The sequence below is a fragment of the Pelophylax lessonae genome, assembly GCF_965119305.1.
Source record: "Pelophylax lessonae genome assembly, chromosome: 11".
NCBI classification, from domain to species: domain Eukaryota; kingdom Metazoa; phylum Chordata; class Amphibia; order Anura; family Ranidae; genus Pelophylax; species Pelophylax lessonae.
Genome location: NC_138778.1, coordinates 59876544 through 59898562, shown reverse-complemented (window position 1 = coordinate 59898562; position 22019 = coordinate 59876544).

Genomic DNA, 22019 nt, shown 5'->3' with positions numbered 1-22019 from the left:
CCAGTGCAGAAGCTGTGAAATAATTCTTATTTTGCTCACATTCATTACCGTGATCTTTAACCAGTAATGAACTTTTTTCCGTGGTAGCATTTCAATGCATTAGACAAGAGTTTATGGTTGCATTTTATGCAGAATTTATCAGCAAGCCATGGCTCTGTCCTGCAGGTCTCGTTTTTTAAAGGTGCAATGCAACATAACATGCTTTGTTAGTTAAAGTAGATCTATTTTCTAACTAATTATGTAGCAATTAGAACATCAGATATAAGAATTTTATTCAATCTGAAGTGTCACCATCCCATGGAAGTGTATAGTACAAGAAATGAAAAAGGTTGGGACTTTACATGTGACACTAATGACCGACCAAAAACACGATAACCAAAAATATACAACACCTATTGTTAGAGGGTCCAGATAAAAAAAAAAAAACCCAATCATGATCTAAATCAGTAGTCCGGGGGCCAGATGTAGCCCTTTGCTAGCTTTTATCTGGCCCTTGGGGCACTGTTTTCATGTGATTGACCGATATCGGTTTTTCATTGCCGATACCGATATTTTGGCCATTGCATATCGGTATCACCTGATATTGGCCGATATTGTCATACATTTAAAAATGTTTTTTTTAATCACTTGCCAGGTACTTTTGTAGAGGAATATGGGGGTCTAAAAGACCCCAAACCCCTCCTCTGCACTTAAAAGCATTCAAAACACCAACTTTGGATGTTTTGAATGCTGTAATTTTTTTGAATTTTGCGCCAAGTACATCACTTCCTGGTTTTTACATGGAGACTCGATCAGAGTCGAATGCGGCTTTGATCGGGTCTTCAGCGGCCGTACAGGCTGGTTACCTGGGTCTCCGAGTGGAACGGGAGACCCGGGCAAGCCGCGGAAGGCGGCGGGGGGGGGGTCTGCCCCCTCCCGCTCCTTGTAATGACAGCTGAGCAGCTTCTCAGCCGCATTGGTTCTCATTACAAGATAGCCGACCGTCGGCTATGGATGTCGGTCCCGGGGTGATGTCTCTAGCTGCAGGCATCACTCCGGTACAGCGCTTTCCGAAATATCGGCAATATCGGTCACCTTGGTGGCCGATTCCGATATATCGGGGAAAGTGCAGATCGGCCCTCGATAATCCGGCTTTGTCGATAATCAGTCGATCACTAGTTTTCATCCACTGATACCAACAATGAACATAATTCCCTCCCACTAGCACCACCACAGAAGGGGCAGAATTCCTCCCAATGACACCAACAATTGGGTGCTATTCCTTCACTGACACCAATGATGGGGCATTATTTATTCCCACTGACGATGGGACCTTTTCTACTCCCGCTGGGCACAGTCTGTCCCCCTCTTTAAGTCTGAAGGACAGTAAACTGGCCCTTTGTTTAAAAAGTTTGGAGACCCCTGGTCTAAACATAAAAACAAAGATATTGTATTCACAACATACAGCATGGGAATATTTTGACTGTATTGATGTTACATATGCACAAAAAGTTATAGATCAAAATGAAAGTTACAAATAACCTTGTTTTCCAAAAAGAATGCATGCACATCCACTACTTAAAGTGTTACTAAACCCAGGACCCTGCATCCACTATATCTGGTTTCTCACAGCACACAGAACATGGAAATGCAATTATTTTAGTAAATATCAACTGCTAAATATCTTTTCTTATGAGCAGTATCTTGAGACTTCTATCAGTGTTTGGTTAAAGCTTGTAGGAGGAGTTTTCATTCTCCTCTGACTGTCCTTTGAGGCTGCAGGACCCCTGACCCTCTGTCTGGACACTGATGATTAGCCCTGTGCTGATCAGATGTACCTTCCCAAGAAAAAAAAAAAAAAAGAATAAAAGAATTTGGAGATTTGATGGAGGCGGAGAGCAAAGGAACTTTTGAGAGTTAAAATCCATGTTTGTATAAATTTTACAAATGTCCAAAGTTTAATGTCACTTTGAAGAACCCCTGACGACTTGTCTTGGAGTTCTCTAAAGTGGTTGTAAACCTCTGAAATGAAAACTGAACACAGCATATCCTTTATAGCCTCATTCCAAAGCGCCTAACGTAATTTCTATTCATTTTCTATTAACCACAGAATCTTGGGAGATGACCTGCCCCCCCCCCCCCAAGCGCACAAAAGGTGATTGACCGCCTCAGCTGTGAATGTTTCCCTATCAGACTGTGTAGAAGGGTCTGTGTCCTTTTCCTCCACTCAGGTCTCAGATTACATTCAACTCTCCATCCCCACCGCCTGCCTTCTAGAGCTGAAAAAAAGGACTTTATCTGGATGTTTAAGAAGGCTGTAGAGGAGGGAGACTGCAGATAAACAGGTACAACTTGTGTAAGAGACTTGTTTCATCTCTGTGTATCACCTGAGTCTAGCCCCTCCACTGGGTATATGTAAGCGTTTACAACTACTTTAATCCTGATCTCTAATATCAATAATATTTTTTTTATAACTTTGGTATGCATCCTTCTAGTCCTTGGTGTCACGTTTTAAGTCCCTACCTATTCCATTATGTGTACTGTAATCCTATTTTCTACATGTCTGTATGGAGAATGACATAAAACTGCAAACCAGTCAGATCTAAAATGACAAAGAATTATGTATTCATTAAAAAAATATTTAACGGTATTTCTAAATTCAGCCAGTGTAATTGCTTAAATGTTTATTTATCAGCCTCTGTATCAGAGAACTCAGCAGGGAGAAGGGGGCAACACTAGAGGCCAATTAGTTGTGCTGCATACACATTTGCTGATTTGGAATTTTCTGACAAGAAGGGAGAGGAGAGGGATGAACTCATCAGTTTCCTGCTCCTTCAGTGTCCAATCAAAGCCTAGGAGAGGTAGATGACCAAGCTGTGTTGGATAATTACAGTAGAGAAAAGTGTGGTTACGGATTTAGCTATGCTGTTTGGCAGGGCTGTGTAATCTCAAGACTGGATGGACAAACGTTTCAATCTTAGCAGGTAAAGCAGTTCAAGTCATCTGTGTATTTAGATATTTGTCTTAATTATAGTTTCTAGAAAAACACCTAAATATTTGAAACATTATAGTAATTGTTTGCCAGCTAAAAAAAAAAAAGCAGAAAGACATGGTTGACTAATGTTTAATTTTCCCATCCATGTAGTCTAATAGAATGAGTGGCAATATAAATATAATTTAATATAAATATAAAGATACTGTACTTGCCTCATGTCTGCAAGCTCACCTAAGTACACCCGACTTTAACCCATAGGCACTCTCATATGTAGTATGGCAAGTCAGCATAAAGGCTGATGTCAGGTAATTACACTTGCTGCATTGAAAATTAATTTCATAGACTACATAGGTGTATGTGTGTGTGTGTGTATACAGTATCTCAGAAAAGTGAGTACACCTCTCACATTTTTTGTAAATATTTTTGATATCTATTATATATTTATTTATATTTATATATTTTTATTTTATAAAACTGTATATTTTTTATATATTTTATTTTATATATTATTTATAAAATTATATTTATTATATATTTAAATATATTTATTATTATATGTGACAACACTGAAGAAATTACAATTGGCTACAATGTAAAGTAGTGAGTGTACAGATTGTATAACAGTGTAAATTTGCTGTCCCCTCAAAATAACTCAACACACAGCCATTAATGTCTAAACCGCTGGCAACAAAAGTGAGTACACCCCTAAGTGAAAATGTCCAAATTGGGCCCAATTAGCCATTTTCCCTCCCTGGTGTCATGTGACTCGTTAGTGTTACAAAGTCTCAGGTGTGAATGGGGAGCAGGTGTGTTAAATTTGGTGTTATCGCTCTCACTCTCTCATACTGGTCACTGGAAGTTCAACATGGCACCTCATGGAAAAGATCTCTCTAAGGATTGTTGCTCTAAATAAAGATGACCTAGGCTATTAGAAGATTGCAAAGACCCTGAAACTGAGCTGCAACACAGTGGCCAAGACCATACAGCTGTTTATCAGGACAGGTTCCACTCAGAAAGGGCCTCGCCATGGTCGACCAAAGAAGTTGAGTGCACGTGCTCAGAGTCATATCCAGAGGCTGTCTTTGGGAAATAGACGTATGAGTGCTGCCAGCATTGCTGCAGAGGTTGAAGGGGTGGGGGGTCAGCCTGTCAGTGCTCAGACCATATGCCGCCCACCCACCCTGCATCGGCTTTCCGTCTCCCTGGCAACATCTGGCTCTTCCCATCCCACACTGACTTGAAGCACCGGAATCCACTGGCGCTGCCTGCAACGTGACACTCAGAGGACGCCATGCTGCTTCCCACACAGACGTGCAGGATGTCATCCTCTACATGGTCCTTAATTTCTACCTGTCTGTAAGTGCATGACAATAAAGTGTACCATTGACTTTTAAACTCTACACTTGATTGGCGTGGCTGCCATTTCTATATAGACTCTGTATACACTACACCTACTAGACTTATGGGAACAGTCCATATCATAGCGGATCCCCCACACGGGCATCCCTAAAAGCCACCCGTCATTTACCCTCCCCTAATTGCAGTCAATTATGCCACTCCAGACCTTATCATACTAACTCTTTAACATGTGAAGGGATACCTTGTATGTATCCTAATTAAGTGTGTGTGTTTGTGAGGGGGGGGGGGGTTATACTTATTTTAGAACAGCTTCAACTCTTCTGGGAAGGCTGTCCACAAGGTTTAGGAATGTGTCTATTGGCATGTTTGACCATTCTTCCAAAAGCTCATTTGTGAGGCCGGGCACTGATGTTGCATGAGAAGGCCTGGCTTGAAGTCTTCGCTCTAATTCTTCCCAAAGGTGTTCTGTCGGTTTGAGGTCAGGACTCTTGTTCAGGCCAGTCAAGTTCCTCCACTCCAAACTTGCTCATCCATGTCTTTATGGACCTTGCTTTGTGCATTGGTCCAAACCATTTGGTGGAGGGTGATTATGGTGTGGTGGTTGTTTTTCAGGGGTTGGGCTTGGACCCTTAGTTCCAGTGAAGGGAGCTCCTAAGGCATCAGCATACCAAGACATTTTGGACAATTTCATGCTCCAAACCTTGTGGGAACAGTTTGGGGATGGCCTCTGTCTGTTCCAATGTGATTGTGCACCAGTGCACAAAGCAAGGTCTATAAAGACATGGATGACCTAACCTGATAGAACACCTTTGGGATGAATTAGAATGGAGACTGCAAGCCAGGCATTCTCTCCAACATCAGTGTCTGACCTCACAAATGTGCTTTATTGAAGAATGGTCAAACATTCCAATAGATACAATCCTAAACCTTGTGGACAACCTTCCAAGAAGAGTTAAAGCTGTTATAGCTGCAAAGGGTGGGACTGGGACTGGGATGCCATTAAAGTTCATGTGTGTACGTAAAAGCAGGCGTCCCAGTACTTTTGACAATATAGTGTATCTTTATTGCGCTAAAACGCTTAAAGGGGAACTCCTCTGATAGGGGATTTCCCTACTACAATACTAAAAGTTTTCATAGGGTTGCTTCATCCTGTCACCAGATTCCTCAGTGGAAGCTAGAACATAGAGAGCCCCCTCCCAATAAGACACAAATCTAACACTATTGATGTGACAAGGGCCTTACATATTCTCATCATGCATGGCACCTCGATGCACTTGCACCTGGAGTTCTATTTTGTACCCTATGTCAGGATGTATACTTTTGAAGCATACCTAAGTTTTTGTACTCTGGTTATATAAAACCTTTTCAATAAAAATGTATTTACCCTACTGCAGGTTGGACAAGATTGGAGGATTTTAAGACACAATTACTGTTTGTTTGGGGGGAGCTTGTTCTTCTCATCCTAGCCCTCCTTCACACAGTACCTGGAGTCTTCGGATTGGGGGCTCCACTAGCCCAAGGACTCGGGAGTGCCACTCTGTCCACTGTGTGTTCCCCTCGGGATAGCGGGTGGGATCCTTGATTTTTCCCTGGAATACAACATCACAATTATTTTTTTTGTGTGTGGCCACCCTTCTGATGACTTCATAACTTTCCATATTTGTTTTTGTTACACCGGGTAACTGATATCAGTAGCGGTTCCCTTCTTGTCCAACACCTAATTTGCATTTTAATTGTTTTCATGTTCTCTTTCAATGTGATTAGTTTGTATTTGTCACACAATCTTCTCTTTTTGCTATACTTTTTGTATTAGCTCCTTGAAATGTACTTGGCCATCTTGGCCTAACAAACAGCTGTTTCTATCTAATCTGTAAAATCAATAAAAATTATTGAAAAGAAAAATGTATTTACCCAAAATTATTGAAAGGGAAAACCGGATAAAGGATGCATTCAATAATTATTACATTGCCTATAGTATTCTGTTGAGACAGACCACTCTGCTCTGTGTGAAAGCTGAAGTCTCTCTACATCGGTCCAGCTGGTTCCTGCATGTGCAAACCATACATGCAGGAATATATTTTAGTTTAATCATCTCTAGCAATACTTAGGTAATATTTAATGAAAATCAGACAATAGATTTAATAAAGGAGTTTTAAAGTCAGGTTTTTTATCTTAATGCATTCTATGCCTTAAGGTAAAAACCCTTCTGTGTGCAGCAGCCCCCCTCGGACCCCCTAACACTTACTTGAGGTCCCTCTCTCTCCAGCAATGTCTAGGAGTGTCTCAGCCGCCAGGGATTCTCCCTCCTGATTGGCTAAGACACAGCAGTGGCGCCATTGGCTGCCGCAGCTGCCAATCAAAGTCAGCAAGCCAATCCGGAGAGAGAGAGGGGCAGGACCGGGTCATTGCTCCGTGTCTGAAAGGAGCTGTGACTCGGCTCAGGTGCCCCCATAGCAAGCTGCTTGATGTGGGGGCACTAAACAGGAGGGAGGAGCCAGGGGCTCCGAAGAGGGACCCAAGAAGAGGAGGATCTGGGCTGCTCTGTGCAAATCCACTGCAACAGAGGAGGGAAGTATAACATGTTTGTTATTTTTATTGGAAAAAAATAAAAAACAAGACTTTACAATTGCTTTGAGGAGTGAATTAATTACTTCACGGTATTCTACAGAGATAAATCGCTGCGCTCTGTGTGAGAGCAACTGTCTCTCTCTGCATTGGTCTGACTGTTCACTGCGTGCGCAAAACATGTATTGAAATAAGTTATAGTCTGAACATTTCTAGCAACACCTGGGTAATACTTATTGAATACTGGATAATGGATTTATTCAGGAGTGAATACATTGCCTTGCAGTATTCTACCAAGGCTGTGTTGTGCTCTGTGTGAGAATTACAGTCTCTCTGCATCAATCTGACTGTTGATTGCATGTGCAAATCATACAATATGTGTTGGAATAAGTTGTAGTTTAACCATCTCTAGCAACATCTAGGTAATATTTATTGAAAATCAGATTAGGATTATTCTGAAGTGCATACATTGTGCATACATTGCTGTGCTCTGCGTGAAAGCAGCAGTCTCTCTGCATCAGCCTGACTGTTCCCTGCATGCGCAAAACATATGTGCTGGATTAACTGCTTTACAACAGCCCGCCGCAGTTGTACTGTGGCAGGCAGCCACTCTTGCGCGAACCACCGTAACTATACATCGGTCGCACGCAGGAGGCTAGCCACCACTCATCAGCGGGGAAGCCGATGCAGTGGGCAGGCAGCTCAGATTGCCAAAAAAGATAAGTGCTGTACAGCACCCCCCTCCTGTGCTCGGAACCTGGTCCTCAGGCTGCCTCAATCCCGGAACTCGTACTAGTACTTGGCATCCCTTATGGCTAGGCTTTGCTGCCCCTTACGACCAGGGCGGTCAACCAAACTCTGTAGATACAAAAACAAAGAAAGGGCGCACCAGCCTAGCGCATTATCCTCAGCGAGTTTATTAAATCAAAAATAAAATCAGCTACTCACAAACATTAGTGAAATTCAGGCACATCAATTCCATAAAGCCGCCTCATAGCAGAGGTCCAACATCTTACTGGAAGCAGAGGGCTGACGCGTTTCGAGGCCGTGCCTCTTCCTCAGAGCCTGGAGACCATGGTCAAATCCGTTGCTTAAATATGGTATGGAAGACCAGGCCTCCACATGACCCTTGGGGATGTGGGAAGAGATATCGCCCGAATGGGCGTGGCTACACAACTAATTGCCCAAAACATTACAGATTTCAATTTCAATTTGCTAGCCCTATGCGATCATTCACTCCACCGGTAAGCTGGCCAGTCCACAACAACTTCCCAACTCATCATAGATTTTTCATCAGAAATCATATATTCCAAGTAATACATTTCAGATTGCCGCCTGACACCCACGATCGTTCCCCAATGAGAGAGAAGACACAATGTAAACACAGCCATCCGTCCTTCTCCCTGGAATGATCATAGAGCCCCTGTGATCCTTCTATATAGGAACACAGGTCTCTATGGTCATTTCGCAAGCCACGCCCCCCCACAGTTAGAATCACTCCCCTAGGCTCACATTTAACCCCTTAATCACCCACAATGTTAACCCCTTCCCTGCCAGTGTCATTATTACAGTAACAGTGCATATACGCATGTATAGTGCATAAGTCTTGGAGAGCCGGGATCCTTCACTCCTCACTCCTTAGTTGTACCAATTTAGCAAGCGATCATCCACTCCTCATGGGGTCCCAAAAGAGGAAAACAGAACACCACCTCATAGTGTATACTGCTATAACTTTATTAGCCCCAAAGGATAAAAAGCAACTTACACGATCACCGCTAATAGAGAGTGTTGCATAAATACTCCTCCTATGGTTAGATGCTGCCGCATCCCACCGACAAAATGGCCGCCGTGTCTCTTCCACGTGTGGTGTACGTCGCCGTAAGCTCAACCCGACGCGTTTCGTCAGAGACTGACGTCGTCAAGGGGTTAATAAAAATGATATAAATCTTTCCCCTAGTTAGTAGACGCAATAACTTTTGCGCAAACCCATCAAAATACGCTTATTGCCACTTTTTTTTTTTACCAAAAATATGTAGCAGAAAACAAATTGGCCTAAAATGTTAAAAAATTTTGATTTTTACATTTTTTTTTTTTGGTAATATAGCAGAATGTGAAAAATATTGCTTTTTTGTTCAGAATTGTCGCTCTTTTTTTGTGTATAGCGCAAAAAAAAAAAAATCGCACAGGTGATCAAATACCACCAAATGAAAGCTCTATTTGTGGGAAAAAAAGGACGTCAATTTATGCAGTGCCGGATCACAAAATAGGGCCTGGTCATTAAGGGGGCAAATCCTTTCCGGTCCAGAAGTGGTTAAGTTGTAGTTTGACCATTTATACCAACACTTGGGTAAAAGTTATTAAAAATCAAGTAATGGATGGCCAGGCAGAGTCGTCTATTCTTTCTCTAGTTATTGTAAATAAGCCACATAATATAATGAACTGTTCAAAGCTGAAATCTGGTTGACGTTTATTGAATACAACACATCACTGCTGTTTGCGTTGTGGCATTTAAAAAGCCTTAAGCATCAATAAGCCTTAAGAGTTCATTATGGTACAACAGCAATTCTGAAAGAAGAATTGTTTTTCATGCGTGATGCAGGCGTGCTTTGCTGTCATAATTCAAAATAATGAACTTGTTTTCTTAGATTAATAATGGTTTATATTTGTAATTGATAAATTACCGGCAGACGAGCCTCTGCTCTCCATGATCTGGGCACTGACATTTCTCCACCAAAGCCTCCATTCTGTACCAAAGATTCTCTTTATTTTACAAACAAAATAAACAGTTTTTGAAGATTAGGCTGGTAAAGAGAATAAATGAATAAATAACTGCATTTGATAGAATTTTAAAGTCCAACTAAACATTCAGTTTAAATCAGCTGCTGTAAATACATTCCAGGTGCATGAAAACCAAAAGTACTGCAAAGACTTAAGCTGGCCATACATTATACAATTTTCATATTCAATTTCCTTTACATTTACTTTAAACTAGAGCAGCTCGATTAATCGTTAAAAAAAAAAAAAAATCTCGAATTTTGGAATAACCTGAATTGTTATATATGTTGATGAAAACTAATAAAATATTAATATACAAAAAAAAATTGCAATCTCAAACCCCCCCTCACGATCTTAGCCACTTGCCGACTGCCGCACGACTATTTACGTCAGCAGTCAGCCCCTCACAGGCAGAGTGACGTAGATCTACGTCGCTAGCCTGTGAGGGTCTAGGGAGCGAGCGCGCGCCCCCGGAGGCGCGTTCCCGCGCGGTCACGGTCCCCGCCCCCCGCGCGTGTGACCGGCGGACCCAATGTCCGCCGGTCACTCGCGATCGTCGGTGCAGAGGGAGAAAGGCAGCGGCTGATGTAAACAAGCCGCCTGTCATTCTCCCCTGTGTAGGAATAGTGATCATACGGTTCTACTATGTAGGACCGTTGATCACTGTTCCTACACCTCAAGCCACAGCCAATCACAGTAAGAATCACGCCCCTAGGGACACACACCACCCCTCCCTCTCAAAAAAAGTTAACCCCTTCGCTGCCAGTGTATTTTTACAGTAACAGTGCATATGAATAGCACTGATTACTGTAGAAATGTCACTGGTACCCCCAAAAGTGTCAAAAATGTCAGTCAAGGGTCCGATCTGTCCGCCGCAATGTCGCAGTTTCGCAAAAAAATCGCAGATCGCCGCCATTACGCGTTAAAAAAAAAACAACAAAAATGACAAAAATCTTTCCCTTTGTTAGTAAACGCGATAAATTTTGCGTAAACCAATCAAAATACGCTTTTTGCGATTTTTTTTTTTTACCAAACATATGTAGCATAAAACAAATTGGCCGAAAATGTTAAAAAATTTAGATTTTTACATTTTTTTTAGGGAATTTCATATAAAAAAATGTGAAAAATATTGCTATTTTTGCAAAATTTACGCTCTTTTTTTGTTTATAGGGCATGATCAAAAAATCGCACAGGTGATCAAATACCACCAAAAGAAAGCTCTGTTTGGGGGAAAAAAATGACGTCAAATTTGTTTAGGTACAGCGTCGCACGACCGCGCAATTGTCCGTTAAAGTCACGCAGTGCCGAATCGCAAAATAGGCCCTGGTCAGGAAGGGGGTAAAATCTTCCGGGGCTTAAGTGGTTTAAACAACATGTCCTCGATTCTTACAGAGAAGTTCTCGGCTCACTCACAGCTGTCAAAAAAAAAGAAAAAAAGAGCCCCGGCAAATGTTTATTAACATTGTTAAAGCGGTAGTATACTCCGCTTTTAATCTTTTACCTACAGGTAACCCTATAATAAGGCTTACCTGTAGGTAAAATGAATATCTCCTAAACCTGCACGGTTTAGGAGATATTCCCCCTGCATGCAGCCGCTGACACCAGCAGCGCATGCGCTCTGAAGGTCCGGCGTATCTTGCCGGACCTTCAGAGCTCCTTCACAGCCGGAATGTGAACTCCTGCACGCATGCGTGGGAGTGACTTCATCGCGGCTCCAGCCACTCACAGCGCCGGAGCCGCCGAACCCAGAAGAGACAACGAGGGAACATGTCTGCTCCCTCAGTGGTGTCCGGGCGAGGGCTTCATTCTAAGGTAAGTATTTCATAATGTGCTAGTATGTGATGAATTCTCACTCTTTCTTCTTTTATATGAAATTCTCCAAAAAAAATGTAAAAATCAAAATTTTTTTTAACATTTTAGGCCAATTTGTTTTCTGCTACATATTTTTGGTAAAAAAAAATCGCAATAAGCGTATTTTGATTGGTTTACGCAAAGGTTATTGCGTTTACTAACTACGAGAAAGATTTTTTTTTTTACTAGTAATGGCGGAGATCTGAGATTTTTTTTCTTGCAGGACTGCGACATTGCGGCAGACAGATAAGACCCATAACTGACATTTTTGACACTTTTGGGGGTACCAGTGACATTACTACAGTAATCAGTGCTAAAAATATGCACTTTGCCTAAAGTCGCTTTGCCCAGGAGCGGCTGCCTGCCGCAGTAAAACTGCGGTGGGCGGTCGTTATGTGGTTAATGGATAAAACCGTTGCCATTTATGTATTTACCCTAGGTTCACACTTCTGCATTTTGTGCGGGCTGTGTTTGGGCGGGCACGGAAACTCATTCAAATGAATGGGCTACTGTGCCTGGGTTCCTGCAAAAAAAAAAGGTGCACGCACCTTGTCAAAAACGGGGCCGCAGGGAAATCGCATGGTCTTTTTGATTGTGCGATTTCCCTGCGGTTCCCACGCCCGCAAACGTGCTGCATGCTGAAATACATGTGGGGGCCATTCAAAATGAATGGTAGCCCCGTACTTTCCCTAATTTGGCTGCAGGCGGTTGCGGGTGTGGGAACAGATGGGAAGACTACAACCGTAATGCACAATGCGGGATAGTGTGAACCTGGCCATAAAGTGTCAGCATTGCACAGGTGAACTAACAGCAGCAACACATTGCCTGTTCATTGACTATGGCATCCACAGCCTCATCTTCTGTACAGGTAGTTTGCTATGCTCTCTAATGTCTCTAAGATTCTATGACCCTGGTTACTCAATATATAAATATATTAAAGAAAGAGATTCCACTTATTTTGAAAGATTTTATGAAGTGCCTTGGAATTTCCGATCTCGATATTAACAGGATAAAATCCACTAAGCAACTGTAAAGTTGACCACATGCTAGTAAAGTTTTGTTAAAATGTTTGTTTTTGGAATATTTATTTAATATTCATTTTTTTAATGATTGGTGGAGTGAAATTGGCGATCATTTTCAACCGTAGAGACCAGAACATTCAAAGAAGCAGGATGGAATTTTTTTTGTTTTTAATGAAATTCAAGCTGTGAATGTGGATTTAGCTCGGGAAAAATCATACATATTGTAATGTACATACCCTAGGCAGAAAAGAAACCAAAAGAAACATGTTTAGTGCATCTAAAATTCCATTTGAGTAGCAGGTCCAGATAAAAATTTAAGAGCTATTGAATAAAATGAGTTGCCTCGATGACAGCAAGATCAAATGCTCTGCCGAACACCTTTTTTTTTAATTTTTTTTAGATATTCTAAAAGAACATTGAAATGAAGACCTACTGGCTCTTCTAAATAAGTTGGAAACGTAAAGGTTAAAACCTTTGACCTTTTTTTTTTCTTTCTTTTTTTTTTGGTGAGAAACAAACACTACCCTTTTGGGTCTTTTAACAAACTTATAGCAGATTCTCTTTTGTTATTCTGAAGAAATAGCTGTTAATTTTTCTGTGTCCATGTGCTAAGTGAATCCATATGGGAGTGGTTTTATAAATTATCAATCAGCTGCTGCACCTGCAGGGCTCTAATGAGGAATCCCTTTAGACGTGAAATCCCTTTGAACGTATCACACAAAAAAAACAATATTGTTGCAGGGGATGCTCAAAATCTGACTTGTATCTTAATGCAGACTTCTGAGAAAATCAGTGAGCCAATCACACAAGCAAGAAATTTACATTTCAAGGGGGTGTTCTGTACACCATCTCTGTACAGAATGCCTCCAGTGTTTCCATATTGCATTGCAACAGGATAAAATCCACTAAGCAACTGTAAAGTTGACCACATGCTAGTAAAGTTTTGTTAAAATGTTTGTTTTTGGAATATTTATTTAACATTCATTTTTTTAATGATTGGTGGAGTGAAATTGGCGATCATTTTCAACCGTAGAGACCAGACGGTGTGATTGACCAGCCAATCACACAAGCAAGAAATGTACATTTCAAGGGGGTGTTCTGTACACCATCTCTGTACAGAATGCCTCCAGTGTTTCCATATTGCATTGCATTTTACAGAAATGTACAGGGCTGCAGATTGAAAAGGAAAGGTAATTTTTATTAACATTCAATTAGAATATGACTTGTGTTGCAACTGTATATGCTTTATTATTATTTTTTTACTTGCTATTTTTTTTCCTTGAAAGTGGAGTTACCCTTTAAATACTCAGTTTAGTTGTTTTTATCCTAATAGAAAGGTTTTAGCTTACCTGATTTTTTTTTTTTTTTTTGCCCCCTAAGTTTTCTGTTCTTTTTATAAATTAGTATAACTTACCAAAAGATAATCCAACCTCTTCTGGAGACTCCATTTAACATAAACAGAGGTACATAAACAGAGGTGTATCCACTCAGCCCTCTCCTATTCACTTGGAAGAAGGCCCTATGGTAATGAAGAAGCAAGGGGAATTGTAGTGGTTATGATTAGTGTTGAGCGAACACGGACTGTATTATTCGTGTTCGTACCGAATAATTGGATTTTTTGTACCCGAACACGGACACGGACACTTTACTGTATGTTCGGGTAAAAATCCGTGTTCGGTCGTTTTATTTCCGGGTTTTGCATGCTTTGGCGCTCTTTTCATGGCGGGCTTTCAACAGCCAATCAACAATCGTTTAACTGGTGTGCCTTAAGCCATCCCAGCCATGCCTGCAAATGTCTCAGTAGCTGTGATTGGCCGTCTGAAGCATGTGACCAAGTCTTTATAAGTTCGAGGCAGCCGCAGCGGCGTCATTATGCTGCTTAGATTCAGGGACAGAGCACACATCAACGTGCTGGCTGCTGATTAGGGAAAGATAGGCAGGAAAAAACCATTTGTGTCCGGATAGAATTGAGGGACAGGTCGGAGTGTTTAGGCAGGGCGAGTTGTAGGCATTTTAGGGATAGAGTCTGCTGAATTATAGGGTCAGTGTCTTCTACAAACTGCAATCGATATTGCTGTGTGGGGGGTGGGGTCTGCACTCAATCCTGATCTACGATCTCTTCTCAATCCTGTTAGGGACAGAGTCTGCTGAATTTTAGGGAAACTGTGTTCTACAAACTACAATCGATATTGCTGTGTGGTGTGGGATTGGAGATAGGCAGGTGTCAGTGATCCACATCCATTTTTCTGTGTGTGAGCTGCAGTGAACACAATCTTTTTGGGCTGCAGTGAACACAATCTTTTTGGGCTGCAGTGAACACAATCTTTTTGGGCTGCAGTGAACACAATCTTTTTGGGGTGCAGTGAACAAAATCTTTTTGGGGTGCAGTGAACACAATCCTTTTTGGTGTGCAGTGAACACAATCTTTGTGGGGTGCAGTGAACAAAATCCTTTGTGGGGTGCAGTGAACACAATCTTTTTGGGGTGCAGTGAACAAAATCCTTTTTGGGGTGCAGTGAACAACATCCTTTTTGGGGTGCAGTGAACACAATCTTTTTGGGGTGCAGTGAACAAAATCCTTTGTGGGGTGCAGTGAACACAATCTTTTTGGGGTGCAGTGAACACAATCTTTTTGGGGTGGAGTGAACAACATCCTTTTTGGGGTGCAGTGAACAAAATCCTTTTTGGGGTGCAGTGAACAAAATCATTTTTGGGGTGCAGTGAACACAATCTTTTTGGGGTGCAGTGAACACAATCTTTGTGGGGTGCAGTGAACACAATCTTTTTGGGGTGGAGTGAACAACATCCTTTTTGGGGTGCAGTGAACAACATCCTTTTTGGGGTGCAGTGAACACAATCTTTTTGGGGTGCAGTGAACACAATCTTTGTGGGGTACAGTGAACAGAATCTTTGTGGGGTGCAGTGAACACAATCTTTGGGGGGTACAGTGAACACAATCTTTGTGAGGTGCAGTGAACACAATCTTTGTGGGGTGCAGTGAACACAATCATTGTGGGGTGCAGTGAACTCAATCTTTGTGGGGTACAGTGAACACAATCTCATACTTCTGAAGGTTTGAGGGTGCTGCCTGTTCCATACTCCCCCTACTCCTCATCTAGCCTTTTAGGGGTACAAACAATAGTAATTGGGGCCTAGTGTGGTTGTGTACGTGTGATATACATACACTTTTTTGGGATCATATTTTCTATTCCGCTATTTAATCAAAAACCTTTGGGGATCAGTTAAATTGGGGGATAGTCTGTGTTGGTACGTGTGAGAGAGATCCACCTTTCCAAGTTGTTGGGGTTCATCTCATACTTCTGAAGGTTTGAGGGTGCTGCCTGTTCCATACTCCCCCTACTCCTAGCCTTTTAGGGGTACAAACAATAGTAATTGGGGCCTAGTGTGGTTGTGTACGTGTGATATACATACACTTTTTTGGGATCATATTTTCTATTCCGCTATTTAATCAAAAACCTTTGGGGATCAGTTAAATTGGGGGATAGTCTGTGTTGGTACGTGTGAGAGAGATCCACCTTTCCAAGTTGTTGGGGTTCATCTCATACTTCTGAAGGTTTGAGGGTGCTGCCTGTTCCATACTCCCCCTACTCCTAGCCTTTTAGGGGTACAAACAATAGTAATTGGGGCCTAGTGTGGTTGTGTACGTGTGATATACATACACTTTTTTGGGATCATATTTTCTATTCCGCTATTTAATCAAAAACCTTTGGGGATCAGTTAAATTGGGGGATAGTCTGTGTTGGTACGTGTGAGAGAGATCCACCTTTCCAAGTTGTTGGGGTTCATCTCATACTTCTGAAGGTTTGAGGGTGCTGCCTGTTCCATACTCCCCCTACTCCTAGCCTTTTAGGGGTACAAACAATAGTAATTGGGGCCTAGTGTGGTTGTGTACGTGTGATATACATACACTTTTTTGGGATCATATTTTCTATTCCGCTATTTAATCAAAAACCTTTGGGGATCAGTTAAATTGGGGGATAGTCTGTGTTGGTACGTGTGAGAGAGATCCACCTTTCCAAGTTGTTGGGGTTCATCTCATACTTCTGAAGGTTTGAGGGTGCTGCCTGTTCCATACTCCCCCTACTCCTAGCCTTTTAGGGGTACAAACAATAGTAATTGGGGCCTAGTGTGGTTGTGTACGTGTGATATACATACACTTTTTTGGGATCATATTTTCTATTCCGCTATTTAATCAAAAACCTTTGGGGATCAGTTAAATTGGGGGATAGTCTGTGTTGGTACGTGTGAGAGAGATCCACCTTTCCAAGTTGTTGGGGTTCATCTCATACTTCTGAAGGTTTGAGGGTGCTGCCTGTTCCATACTCCCCCTACTCCTAGCCTTTTAGGGGTACAAACAATAGTAATTGGGGCCTAGTGTGGTTGTGTACGTGTGATATACATACACTTTTTTGGGATCATATTTTCTATTCCGCTATTTAATCAAAAACCTTTGGGGATCAGTTAAATTGGGGGATAGTCTGTGTTGGTACGTGTGAGAGAGATCCACCTTTCCAAGTTGTTGGGGTTCATCTCATACTTCTGAAGGTTTGAGGGTGCTGCCTGTTCCATACTCCCCCTACTCCTAGCCTTTTAGGGGTACAAACAATAGTAATTGGGGCCTAGTGTGGTTGTGTACGTGTGATATACATACACTTTTTTGGGATCATATTTTCTATTCCGCTATTTAATCAAAAACCTTTGGGGATCAGTTAAATTGGGGGATAGTCTGTGTTGGTACGTGTGAGAGAGATCCACCTTTCCAAGTTGTTGGGGTTCATCTCATACTTCTGAAGGTTTGAGGGTGCTGCCTGTTCCATACTCCCCCTACTCCTAGCCTTTTAGGGGTACAAACAATAGTAATTGGGGCCTAGTGTGGTTGTGTACGTGCGAGATACATACACTTTTTTTGATCATATTTCCTATTCCGCTATTCAATAAAAACCTTTGAGGATCAGTTAAATTGGGGGATAGTCTGTGTCGGTACGTGTGAGAGAGATCCACCTTTCCAAGTTGTTGGGGTTCATCTCATACTTCTGAAGGTTTGAGGGTGCTGCCTGTTCCATACTCCCCCTACTCCTCATCTAGCCTTTTAGGGGTACAAACAATAGTAATTGGGGCCCAGTGTGGTTGTGTACGTGTGATATACATACACTTTTTTGGGATCATATTTTCTATTCCGCTATTTAATCAAAAACCTTTGGGGATCAGTTAAATTGGGGGATAGTCTGTGTCGGTACGTGTGAGAGAGATCCACCTTTCCAAGTTGTTGGGGTTCATCTCATACTTCTGAAGGTTTGAGGGTGCTGCCTGTTCCATACCCCCCCTACTCCTCATCTAGCCTTTTAGGGGTACAAACAATAGTAATTGGGGCCTAGTGTGGTTGTGTACGTGTGATATACATACACTTTTTTTGGATCATATTTTCTATTCCGCTATTTAATCAAAAACCTTTGGGGATCAGTTAAATTGGGGGATAGTCTGTGTCGGTACGTGTGAGAGAGATCCACCTTTCCAAGTTGTTGGGGTTCATCTCATACTTCTGAAGGTTTGAGGGTGCTGCCTGTTCCATACCCCCCCTACTCCTCATCTAGCCTTTTAGGGGTACAAACAATAGTAATTGGGGCCTAGTGTGGTTGTGTACGTGCGAGATACATACACTTTTTTTGATCATATTTCCTATTCCGCTATTCAATAAAAACCTTTGAGGATCAATTGAATTGCGGGATAGTCTGTGTCGGTACGTGTGAGAGAGATCCACCTTTCCAAGTTGTTGGGGTTCATCTCATACTTCTGAAGGTTTGAGGGTGCTGCCTGTTCCATACTCCCCCTACTCCTCATCTAGCCTTTTAGGGGTACAAACAATAGTAATTGGGGCCCAGTGTGGTTGTGTACGTGTGATATACATACACTTTTTTTGGATCATATTTTCTATTCCGCTATTTAATTTAACTGGGCCTCCATGCGAGACCTGTGTGCCTTGTTGCGCTGTTTTGAGTACTCCACCAACATGGCCAGTGGCAATGACGCCGTTCTCAGCTTAACTATCCCACTTCTATGCCTCCTTGAAAAAACAATTCGGGCGATGATGGAAGAGGATGTGGCACAGGATGAGGAGGAGGAGGAGGATGAAGAGGTAACATTTCCAAGGCTTTCAGGGCAGTCATTCGCAAGGGGCTCCGAGGGTGGGTTCCTGCACACGCAAACGCCAGGGACGCAATTGTCCAGCAGGGGCACAGTTCTGGAGGATGAGGAGGATGAGGAGGAGGAGGAGCTGGAGGAGGAGATGGAACCATGTTCACAGCAGGGTGGCACCCAGGCCAGCTCATGGCCATCACTGGTGCGTGGCTGGGGGGATACAGAGGACACGGACGATACACCTCCCACAGAGGACAGCCTTTCGTTGCCTCTGGGCAGCCTGGCACACATGAGCGATTACATGCTGCAGTGTCTCCACAACGACCGCCGAGTTGCCCACATTCTAACTTGTGCTGATTACTGGGTGGCCACGCTGCTGGATCCCCGTTACAAGGACAACGTACCGTCCTTAATTCACTCACTGGAGCGCGATCGCAAGATGCGCGAGTACAAGCGCACGCTGGTAGACGCCATGCTGCTGGCATTCCCATCTGACAGCGGGGCCACAGTGGAAGCACAAGGCAGAGGAGGAGGAGGAGGAGGTCGCCAACGCAACCAGGGCACCGCCAGCACCTCAGAAGGCAGGGTTAGCATGGCCGAAATGTGGAAAAGCTTTGTCAGCACGCCACAACAAACAGCAGCACCAGCAGCTCAGATGGAACGTCTTAGCAGGAGGCAGCATTTTACCAACATGGTGGAGCAGTATGTGTGCACACGCCTACATGTAGTGAATGACGGGTCTGCCCCCTTCAACTTCTGGGTCTCCAAATTGGGCACATGGCTTGAGCTTGCCCTTTACGCCTTGGAGGTGCTGGCGTGCCCTGCAGCCAGTGTATTATCTGAACGGGTATTTAGCACGGCTGGGGGCGTTATAACAGACAAGCGCAGCCGCCTGTCCAGAGACAATGTGGACAAGCTCACGTTCATTAAAATGAACCAGGCATGGATCCCACGGGACTTTTCCGTACCTTATGCAGAATAGCAATGGATACCGACCTTACCCACCCATTGTTCCATTTTTGCTCTTTCTCACTCTTTTGGGGTGTACCCTCATTTAAAATTTTTGAAAAGAAGCAGTGTTGGCTACCTCGTCCTCCTCCTCAGGGCCAGATTAATGTAGGGGCTATTGGAGCTGCAGCTCCAGGCCCCTACCTTTTATATAGGCCCCGGGTTGGCCATATTCACTGTTACCGCTCTTCTGTCACTTGTAAACACAGAAGTCTGGCTTCTATGCTCGCTTCCCCAGGCAGCACCCTCAGAACCTCCCCACACAGCGTGAAGGCCGGACAAGGAGGGACAGTTGGCGATGCATGGATGTGTTTATGGGCTTCAGAGACAGCATCCCATGTTGAATTAGGCATGCATGGCTGCACCCTTCCTCCTCTGGGTGCATGGCAAGGCACGGCCCTTAAGGCCCTTCAAAATCCTCAGCACCAAGCCCATGATGCTGTTAATCCGGCCCTGGTCCTCCTCCACCGCCGCTTCCACCTACACCGCCCATAGGTGTGCGCAGCCTATTGCATTAAGGTGTGCACCCCAAAGTTGAAATACACATGCATGTGTTTGCCAGCAGGGAGAGTAATGTATCGGGGCCATGTACCTGTAGGCAAGGAGAAATAGAGCAGAGCAGGTCCCAGGGAGATCTTTCCCATCTCCTCACTGGCAATGCTATGTGCCCTAGGTGATTAGGGTGTGCCCAGGCACACCCAGCACACCCTGTGCGCACGCCTATGTCACCGCCACATCCACCACCACCTCAACCTCCCTCCTACTCCATATGGGCCTCGTCCTTCAGAGATGAAGAAGAACATTGTTTTTTTTTTCTGTTTTTTTTTTGTTGTTTTAAGTTATTTCCCTATCCACATTTGTTTGCAGAGCACTTGCCATGCTCTTAATTACGTTTTGCTGCCATTTGCAGCACTCTAGCCCTTTCCTTTGGTGTTTTAGAGCCATTTTAGTGCCTTAAAGTTCGGGTCCCCATTGACTTCAATGGGGTTCGGTGTCCGGGAAAAGTTCGGTAAAAGTCCGGGACACGGACCCGGACTTTTTTTTAAAGTTCGGCCGAACCCGTCGAACACGGACATCTAGGTGTTCGCTCAACCCTAGTTATGATTCATTATTTTGTTTTAAACATGTTTTCAAATGTTTTATAACAAAAAAAAAAAAAGAAAAAAAAAAAAAATATATATATATATATATACAGTAAACCCCCTCCATTGCGGGGGTTACGTTCCGGACCCAGCCGCGAAAAGTGAAATTCTGCGAAATAGAAAAACCCTATTAAAATGCATTGTAGGCATGTTTTTTTACTGTCACTGTACGTGTAAAAGCATTTTAAGGTCTTTTAACACACTTTTAAAACAATAGAAACTCATTTAAACACATAAAAGATACTAAGAGACAGAGCAAGAGCTATGAAAAACACAAAAAAATTTAACTTTTAATGATTTATATAGTAAAATAACATTACAAAAAAAAACGCGAATTACATGGACCGCAAAAACTGAACCGCAATGGAGCGGGGGATTACTGTATATATATATATATATATATATATATATATATATAATATTTTTTTTTTTTTTTCACTGGGAAGATCACCCAGGCATAGCTATCTGAAAGGAGCCACTGTGCTATTGGGCTCTGTTAACAGGCATCTTTTAACAGAAGAGATAAGCAGATCCTGTAACCCACCAGAAAAGAAAAAAAAAAACATGATGCCCCACCTGTTGGTTAAAAAAAAAAAAAAAAACAACAAAATATTATTATGCAGTATTTGATTTACAAGAATTATATATACATTTGAATTGTTTTAGTTCTGATCATTATAAAGACAATCTATAAAAATAACATTTCTGAACCCTGCTAGTAATCTATTCCATTATCTTGTATACGTGCTGTCTCCTATTTGGTGAATTAAAAGTTTGAGTGTATTTAATTTTTTTTATGTTTTGTGATGAAGGTGCCAATTCTTTCTGCTTCAAATGTTACATCTATTAATCAAATTTAGATTGTATTTCATTTACGCTCATTTGTAGAGTGACTGCATGACTTTACATAACATTATGTTTTATTGTATTTGTAAATTGGCCTTCCTAACCTAATAGTGAGGTGAATTATATTCTTGTTATGGAGTCCCGGTGTGCAATGATGTTAATATTTCTTTGTAATGTCATATCTGATGTTTATTACACCCTTGTATTTCATGTTCAGTACAACATGGTTAGAATTCATTGGGCTTTACTTTGCAAACAGGTGATTCTGGATTAAAAACAATCCATCATCCATGAGAAACAGCAGTCCGTGGAAAGTCTTGG